Below are 10,123 nucleotides of genomic sequence, written 5' to 3'. Positions count from 1 at the left end.
CTCTCCTCTCTCCTCCTCTCTTCTCCTCTGTTCTCCACTCCTGTCCTCTCCTGTCCTCTCCTCTCTTCTCCTCTCTTCTCCTCTTTTCTCAACTCCTCTCCTCTCTTCTCCACTCCCATCCTGTCCTGTACTGTCCTGTCCTGTGCTGTCCTGTCCTCTTCTCTCCTCTCTTCTCCACTCCTGTCCTCTCCTGTCCTGTCCTGTGCTGTCCTGTCCTGTCCTGTCCTATCCTGTCCTCTCCTCCCCTCTTCTTCTTTCCCCTCACCTCTTCTCCCTATTTATACATTATTTCTTACAGCACAATAATATTAAATTTAAATTGATGTTCTATAATTTGTCTAGTCACTCCTTATTTGATGGGCATCTATTTTCTGTTCAATTCTTTGATATCACAAAACATGTTGCTATAAATATTTTGAGATATATGGGGATTTTCTTCTTATCCTTAGCTTCCTTAGAGTATGAGCCCAGTAATGGAGTTTGCTATTTAAAGGATAAGGATATCCCAGTCACCTTATTTGCATAATTCCAAATTGCTTTCCAAAATGGTTGTACTACTCCATGGCTCCACCAACAATGCATGAATATGTCCATCATTTCACAACCCCTCCAACTTGGAGTATTGCCAAATTTTTGTCAGCTTTACAAATTTGCAGAGTGTGAGGTGAGTTGTTTTGATTTGCATTTCACTTATTATTAGTTATTTGCAGCATCCTTTCATGTGGTCATGAATTTTTTGCAATTCTTCTTTTAAACAGCTGTTTGTTGATACATGATACCAAACTCATACCAGAAAAGAAAAATTGATATGTTTTTTTTTTCCATTTGATCTCTTTCTTTTTTATCTTGGATGCATTATTTTTTTTCTGTGAAGAAGCTTTTTAGCTTCATGTAATAAGTTATCTCTTTTATCTTTTCAAATTGCCTCTATCTCTTGTTTGGTTATGAATACATCTCCTATCCATACCTCTCAGGGGTATGTGATCTGTTTCCTAATTTTTAAAAATATAGTCAATCATTAATGTTAACATTGTGGATACATTTAAAAATGCATTGAGGAATATGGGGGAAGGTGTTATTTTAAGTCTAATGTCTACCAGACAGCTTTCCAGTTTTTTCCAGCAGGTTTTTAATCAAATAAGAATTTTTTTCCATAGGTATTTTATGTTTTCTACTTTATCAAACAGTAGGTATTGAGTTCCATTTTTTCTGATTCTCCCTTTTCTGATTTATTCCATTCATCTACCTCTCTTTTTCATCATTAATAGATGGTTGGTATGACTGCTGCTTTACAGTATAGTATGAAGTCTAGAAGTGCTATTCCCCTTTCATCTCTATTTCTTTTCATCATATGCATAGATATTCTATATCTTTTGCTTTTTTGTGAATGGATGTTGTTACTTTTTTTCCAAGCTCTATAAAACATTCCCTTAGTAATTTGATTGGCATAGCATTAAAAGTGTAAGTGAACTTTGGAAGTATTGCTATTTTTATTATATTGGCACAGCCTAGCCATGAGCACTGCATATTTTGCCATCTTTTAAAGCTGTTCTTTATTCTTTTAAGATGCACTTTGTAATTGAATGTATAAAAAGTCTTTTATGTGCTTTGGTATGTTCTATGTATTTTATAGTTATTTGGAATGGGATTTCCCTTTCTATTTCTGTTTCTCATTTGTTTTTGCTTTAATAATAAAAATCCCTTTGTATCTATTTTTTGTAGGATTTATGGCATAAAATAACTTTATTACTTTGCCAAATGCTGTTTCTGCATTTATTAAGATGATCATGTTTTCGGGGGATGTTTTGACTTTTAAAATGACTATGTTGATTATTTTCCCAATGTTAAACTATCCTTGTATCCCTGGTATAAACCCCACTTGGTCATAGCAAATGGTTCTCTTGTTCATTTGACAGTATTAAGTTTAAAATTTTAATTAATTAATACTCATTAATAATATTGATCTATAATTTTCCTTCTGTTTTTTATCTTTCCCATGTTTAGATGTTAGGAATATATTTGTGTCATGTAATGATTCTGGTAAGGTGTTTTCTTTCCAATTTTTGAGAGTAATTTGTGAAGTATTAGTATTATTTGTTCTTTAAAAGTTTGATAGAATTTTCCCATGAATCCATTAGGACCAGGAGTACCACTCCGCCCCGCTCCCTTCCCCCTTTGGTGGTTCATTTACAGCCAGATCTATTTTGTTTTCTGAGATTGAGCTAAAGTCTCTATCTGGTCTTCTGATAGTATGAGAATTTTATATTTTATAAGGTATTCCTCTGTTCCTTTTGTATTTTCACTTGTGTTAGCATATAACTATGCATAATATTTTATTTCACTTTTGATGTGTTTTTTTTTAATTCACCACATCCAATCAATTCTTCCTTGAAATATCCTTCAAATGTGTGTATTCTTTTCTACTCTTTCTCCTACTATCTTAGTTATCTCTCCTGGATTATTTTAATAGTCTTCCCAATTGTGTCCATGCCATAATTCTATTTCCTCCATTAATTCTGTAAGCTATGGTCAGATGATCATTTTCTGAAATTGTGGATCATCATACTCATTCTGTACCTCAGTTTCCTCATATGTAAAATAAGGATGATAGGCTTCGTGTCCTCTCAGGTCCTTTCTAGCTCTCTCTATATTTTCCTATATGTTCTAAGTCCCAGCTATTCCATGAAGGCCTTCTTAAACACCGTCCTGATCTACCTTCTCCTTTTTCTGAATAACTGTAACGTATCTTCTAGACTGCTATTTTTGCCATTAATGATGTGATAATATTTGTTACTTGGAGATGTAACTTTGAATATATTTATCTTTTTCTACCCGGCTACACTTTGAGATTTTTGAGGGCAGGCAAAGGCAAAAATTAAACTTTCCCTACTTTCAAGAAGTTCCCATTCTATCAGAGGAGATAGCATGTAGACATATAAAAATACACAAAATATCTTACAATGCTGTAACACATTGCTTTGAGCACAATAGACATGGTTTTGACATTTTTTCAGCTAATGCATCACAAATGCTCAAGTATAAGCAACATAAAAGTAGAAAAAAAAACAAAACCATGGCCTAGACAGTTATACAGTTATAGTGTATTAGGTCTATCTCTTATTACTGACTTGGAAGTCAGAAGACCTGCATCTGAATCCTTGATATTTACTAACCTGACCTTGGACCTGTCATTTTGCCTCCTATAAGCTTGGTTTTTGTATTTATAAAATGAGAGGATTGGAACAGATGCCCTACAAAATCAATTTTCCATCTAAATCTGATAATTCTATAAGTCACCAAAGTATACCTGAGTTTCCTTATTTTTATCTCCTCATTGCTATGTATGTCAAGACCCTGTAGGATGGTCTGGCATACCTAGAGGTAGCACACAGGAGTTTGTGTAAGGCATATAAGAGAATCTGAGGGGAGAGACTTCAGAGTTAATTTTGTCCAACACATATCTAAACTGTAATCATCTCTATCACATTTAAATAAGTGGTCATCAAGCCACTACATGGTCACAAATTCATTAATTTCCAAGTCATCCAAATCCATCTTAAAACTTCTTCAAAAACAGTTTATATAAGACTAATCTAGCTTTACTTGTTTTATTGATGAAATTACTAAGTTGATAGACAAGGGTTATATTGTGGAAAAGTTTATTTTTGGCAGAGCAATGAGTACTCTTTAATGTTATCTTTTGGGAAATGATGGTGAATTATAAAGTCTATAGTAAAATTAATTCAGAAGTGGTTATATATTTGAACAAAAAAAGAATCATATTATACTGGTTAAAAGTCTGCTTGGGATCCTCATAGCGACTCCATGATTTTTTTAATTGTTTCTTGATGATGTGTGTAGCATCTTCTTCTTGACCTGGGAGCACTTGATATAATTTGGCTATAATATTCTTGGGAGGTTTCATTTTGGGATCTCTTTCAAAATATGATTGGTGGATTCTTTCAATTTCTCTTTTATCCTCTGATTCTGAAATCTCAGGGCAGTTTTCCTTGATAATTGCTTGGAAGATGATGTTTCTGCTCTTTTTTTTGATTATGGCTTTCAGGTAATTCAATAATTCTTAGATTATCTCTCCTGCATGTGTTTTCCAGATGCAGATTTTACAACTCAAGTTGTCACTGAAGGAACTGTAGAAATGGGCAATGAAAATTTGACAAGTTCATCATACCCAGAGTTAATTCCTATGGAGGCAATGTTGTTGGTGATAGAAACATCTGATGCTGTTGTGGAAAAAATGTGACAACAGGAAACTAAAATGTAACTTTAGTACCACCAGACATCCACAATTTGTGTATGTATATTAGAAAAAAGGTGATGATCAGATCAATAGAACAAGTAGTGTAAGAGTATTTGAAAATATCCTGTAAGCTCATATCAGGTTGACGGTCACTGATAAAATGCATATGGACAGCTACCTTTGTGTTTTTGAAGGGATAAAGAAATGAAAGGGCACATTTCACTTTAAAGTTCCTGAAATTTATACAAAAGAAAACCAATGGTGAATTATGAACAGGATTCTGCTGTCTTGCATTGTAACAGTAAAAACTATGTTCCTTTGGAGTGGATGTAGTATGCTTAGTAATGGAAGTGAAAAAGTTCCTGTTGATCTTACATTGAAAAACAAGTATGAAATTGTACCATCCACATGTAATAAAACAAAGCTCAAGCTAAAGCACCTTGAATCAAAAGACAGTGGACTACACTGGTGCTGTGCGATATTCCTCCTAGGGGAGAGTGAAGGAAAGCAGAACCTCAAAGTGCCAACCTACCTGGTACTACTGAAACCATTTCTTGCAGTAACTGCTGAAGTTATTTTGGTAAGTGGTATTTTCCTCTATGAGCTATACACCAAAAGGACACAGGTATCCTTAGAAAGTGGAAAAGATTCTGAACAATCTGAACATCTAAAATCAGAAGATCACAATGGAGTACACAAGAGTAATCAAAGAACCAGGCACAGAAAGGCTGACATCAGTGTGAATTAATGCTCCAATGAAAGGAAATTTCAAGCCAACAAAAGAAAAATCATTTAATGGTGAAGAATCCTGGGAAATTGTGTTCACAGTTGCACATTTCAAGATTGTTCATACTTTCTTTTAAGAGTATATGGTTTTTCTTGTTGCTTTAAAAAATGAAGTACCAGGCAATAGCAACATGATGCCATCCCTGTGCTCAATAGGTTTCTTCATAAATACTATATATTTATTCCAGCATTGCAGGCATATTTCGATGCTGTGATTATTTCACAACATTAGTGAAAAGCATAAGTATTATTACTATTTGGACATGCAGATATTAACTTTTTTTTAGTAAAATCATGCTCAGCAGGGTGTTCCCCAGTGTTATGAAAAATCTTAGCTTTATGCTAGTCTTCAAAGAACATACCAAACAGAAACTAGCAAAAATCCTTAATAGATACTTGTACATTAAAGAAAAAAAAACACACACAACAACAACAACCAAAGATATCATTAAAAGAAAAGCCTTTACCATGTGTCTTAATACAATGTTGAAATATTTTTGAAGGGATAACAAAATGCAAGATGTCTATTAGGAAAAAATATATATAATTTAAAAGGTCACTCAATGAAAATTTATTTTATTAATTCAAGAGAGGAAGCATATTACATTGGCTAGAGAATTGGTCTTGAATCCAGGAAGATCAGGGTTCAACTCCTATCCCCAATGAATAGTGAATCTGTGACCCCACTCAAGTTACCCAACTTCTCAGAGGTCTAGACAACTCCTTAAAATATTTAAGTTGTATAGAAACCAACATCCCATTGGTAGAGAGGATTTCCTTAACACAGCTTTCTCTATACCAGTGAAATCATAGGTCCAGTTCCTATCCCCATCAATAATTGGGAAAGCAATGCCTTCTTCCTTTGTAAAAGATTGTAGCCTATTTCCTATTTCAAAAAAAATACCCCTTTACCTCTAAATCTTAGTATACATAAACTTGAAAAGAAATAATTTTTATATAATTTGTTTAGATTCATATCTTGTCACCCCCAAACCAAGGTCAATGTTTATTATTTCCTGTTCCTTTACCTTCTCACATTGTGGCCACATTGCTCCCTAGTTTTAGTGTGGGGCTATTTAAAATTCAAAGACCATCATCTTGGACCCACAGGAGATGTCCAGAGATTTTATACTTCACATCTGGCTTTTTGTCTCAATACTAGGTTTGTTAAGCAGCATTACTATTAGAGATGCCTGGTTCTTTATGTGACATCTAGAGATGATTGCTCCTATACATCTTTTAATATGTAATTCTGGGATTTCCTCCTAACCCTGACTTGCTCCAGAGTACTGAGATTGAATACATTATGTTTACTATGCCTGAAACAGGTGAACATCATGCTAATTCCTTAGGTATTATTTTCCCCAGCCTCTCTGACCGTTTTTACTTCAATGACTAATCCAAATAGCTCATCAATCGACCCATCTACAAACATTTTTAAGTGTCTTCTATATTCTAGGCACCATGTTAAATACGAGGGATACAAAGGCAAAAAGCGAAATCGTCCCTGTCCTCAGGAAACTAAGGCATTGTTATATATTCCATATAATCCATGCAGTTCCTTTGGCTGACAGAAATTATGACATCCTGAGTGAACTGACGTACTTTTAAGGGCATAAAAGTAGTTTATTTCTTGTCTTATTTAGAATGAGATGTTTTTTAAAAGTTCTTCCTAAAAGAAAAAAAGAGAGAACAAAAGTTTTTATCTTTTTTTTGTTGATTAAAATCCTTTTGTTGAAGATACTATTGGTGCATATATCTCCATATATTTATTTACTCTATTTACTCCAAATCTAACGGGATGAGTTTATGTGATGTTTTTAATGCCAGTGTGTTTGATTTTAATATTGAAGTCATGTTATAAATAATGTCTTATTTTGCTTATTTTTGTATCTTAATGTCTCATCCAAATGTTTTTGACAAAAAAATGCTAGTTTCTCTCTTTTATAATGTACTGTAGTTAAAATATTACTATCAAATTTATGTCAATACAATTTGGATTTTGTTCTGTTATTTAGCCTTTAATACTCTGAAAAATAAAAAAAATTCTCCAGAAAAAGTTTAAAAAAGTCTACTTGGAGAGCCGTCTATAATGAAATACCTAAGAAATTTGCCCTTAAAAGTTTATTTTTTAAAATATCTTTATCACTTAAATGAAGATGTAAAGCAATATAGTACATTCTTTCATACAAAAGTTAGAATGCAAAGCAAAACTTCAGTAGCTTTAAGAATTATTCCAAAACTAAGAAGAAGAAATGTCATATATACAAATGTAAAGACCTACATTTGGGTTAAAAAAATCAACTTCAAAAGTATTTTTGTAGAGTGCAAATATAATATGGATTGATAGTAAAATATGGTAGGTAAAAAAAGTTGAATACACATGCACACACATAAAACTAGACTTATATACATTAAAGTTTTCAGGAAAAAAAGGATATAAAGTTTCCAGAATAAAAAGGTGAACAGTAGTCCTTCGTTAGACTACACCTAGAGTATTGTATTCAGTTCTTTGCACCACATTTTTTGTAAAGGCGTTAATAAACCATATAGCATCCAGAAGAAGCCAATGAGGAAGATAAAGAGTCTTAAGCATATGTCATGTGATAATCTTTTGAAAGAAATGGACTTGTTTTGTTTGGACAAGAAAATATTTAGGAAGAGAGGGTGGGGCATGGACATGACAATGTCTTTGAGTATATAAAGAGCCATCACATATACAGGATGTTAGACTTGTTCTATTTGGCAGAACTAGGAATAGCAATTGAAAATTTCAGAGAGACAAATTTTAATGTGTTTTATTGGAAACTTAATAAAATCATATCTTTAGAACTAGAAGGAATAAAAACAATCTCCTAATACAACACTTTGATTTTACAAATGAAGAAGTTGAGGCCAAGAGGAAGTTTGACTTCCTTGGTCAAGGTCACACAGGTATTAAGGAACAAAGCCAAAATTCAAACCAAGTTATTCATGTGCTATGTCTCTATCCTTTATATGGAGTTTCCCTCCACTAAAAAAAAAACAAAAACAAAACAAAAAACAAAAAACAAAAAACAACCAAAATACCCAGCTCTTCAGGAGGAAATCAAATGACTAATTATTGGGCAAGTTGTAGAGAAAATTCTTTGTTATTTATGGAATAGACTAGATGGTTTCTGAAGTCGTTTCCTTTTCTGAGATTCTATGATTCTCTAAGTTCAAATTAGAAAACAGTAATAGAATTAGAAGGCATTTTGTATCATGATCAAAGAACTCCAAATAACTATTCCATTAAAATAATTCATTTGTATGCACCTAGTGCATACATAAAAGTGATGATAGTAGCATTATAAGAAGGTACTCTTCTTATAATCTCTGATATTCCATTATAAAAATATACAATCAGACAATCAATCACTCAGGATTTATTAAGTTATTATGTGCCAGGTACTGTGATAAGTAATGAGGCTAAAAAGCAAAAGTAAAAACACACCTTGCTCTCCAGGAGGCTACATCCAAATAAGGGAAGCAACATATATAAATGAGAATATACAAGATGAATAGAGTAGTAAAATGAAAGATTAAAAAAAACATTAAACACAAAGAAATCCTATATATGAACTACATGTCAATAAATTGATTCATAGAGAGAACTAAAAAAAATAAGGAAAAAAGTATACACAATTTCCACAAAATAATCAACTTTAAGAAATTCTGCCTAAATTTTGGAAGGCAAAGTTAGACATATACACATATATGTATGTACACACACACACATATGTATATACATCTATTTTACCCCATATGTTATAAAACTCAAAATAAATAATAAATAAAAGGTATAAGACTATGTAAGGATGAAAAATCAAACATTTGATTTGATGAAAAAAAATTACCAAGTATTGCAGAGTACTTAGAATGATAATATAATATCATCTATTAAATTCTATTATATATTGCCAAAGCAGTACTTAGATGAAATTTACAGTGCTGAATACCTATATTAATTAGACAGGAAGACTAAATCAAGTGTTATCACTTAAAGACATTAAAAAAATAAAGTCTAAAGAAAATTAGAAAAAGTAGATAAAAAGTTAAGATTAGGAATTAATAGAATTAGTTAGAAAAAATTAAATAGTAAAACAAAACATTTCTTAAAATCCAATAAAGTTAAGAAAATGGGAGCAAAGTTTTTAATGATGGATAACATGAATTATGAAAATTAGAAATACAAAAGTTGAGTTAATAAAAGATATGAAATAAAATAATAATTGAGCTAGAATATTTAACACATAAGTATGATGCTATTCTTTTTACAAAAAATTAAATTAAAAGGATGATTAATTGGGAACATCCAAATCATTTAACCTGGAAGAAATGGAAATAGATTACTTACGCAGTCACTACAGTGAAGAGATTAAAAGACACTAGAAACTACCTTAGTGTATAATCATTTCTTCTGTTTGCCAGTCGAGGAATCCTGGAAGCAAAGACATCAGTGGTTTAGACAACTAGATCATTTGCAAAAGATAACAGAGAAAGAATATAAAAGATTGCAGATTATGTCTCACAAAACAGTTAAAAACAGTTAAAGTGGAAATGAGCCTGCAGAGAGACTGGTGAGAAAATCCATTAAGCTCGATCATGCTGAGGATACTTACAGATTAAACTGGAAGGGGAACAACAAATGGGCATGAAATGAAACAGAGATGCTTCCATTGCTATGACAGTATGTTCTCATCAGCAACAATAGTAGAACCAATGCATTTGTAGTCCGTCTCCTAAGAACTGTAAAGAATAGAAAAATATCAATTGGGCTTAAGGAGTCAGAAATAGAGGCTAGATCTGATTAAAATATATATTAGAAATTCTTGTCAAAGCTGTCACAGTTTTAAAAGTGGCCAGGAATCAGTTTTTCGGGACTGAACCACAGAACACTGCAAATTAATAGACCTAGCAATCCATGTAGGAAAAACAAAGTAGATAACGAACAAATCCTCAGCTTTCACGGGGTTACATTTCTAGAAAATGGTGCAAAAGTCAAAGATGTGAATGTTGATGCATTGAACCTGTAGGTAATAGGGGATTAGGTTCTCA

At 32.5% G+C, this 10,123-nt stretch overlaps 1 pseudogene; it reads left to right on the top strand.

Moving 5' to 3' along the window:
• The first annotated feature begins 4,418 nt into the window (after positions 1–4,418).
• Positions 4,419–5,006, top strand: LOC118854588 (annotated as a pseudogene).
• The last annotated feature ends 5,117 nt before the right edge of the window (positions 5,007–10,123 follow it).

This window comes from Trichosurus vulpecula, chromosome 6, assembly GCF_011100635.1.
Source record: "Trichosurus vulpecula isolate mTriVul1 chromosome 6, mTriVul1.pri, whole genome shotgun sequence".
Classification (NCBI taxonomy): domain Eukaryota; kingdom Metazoa; phylum Chordata; class Mammalia; order Diprotodontia; family Phalangeridae; genus Trichosurus; species Trichosurus vulpecula.
The sequence above is the reverse complement of the archived record's forward strand: the minus strand, read 5'-3'. Positions and strand labels throughout refer to the sequence as shown.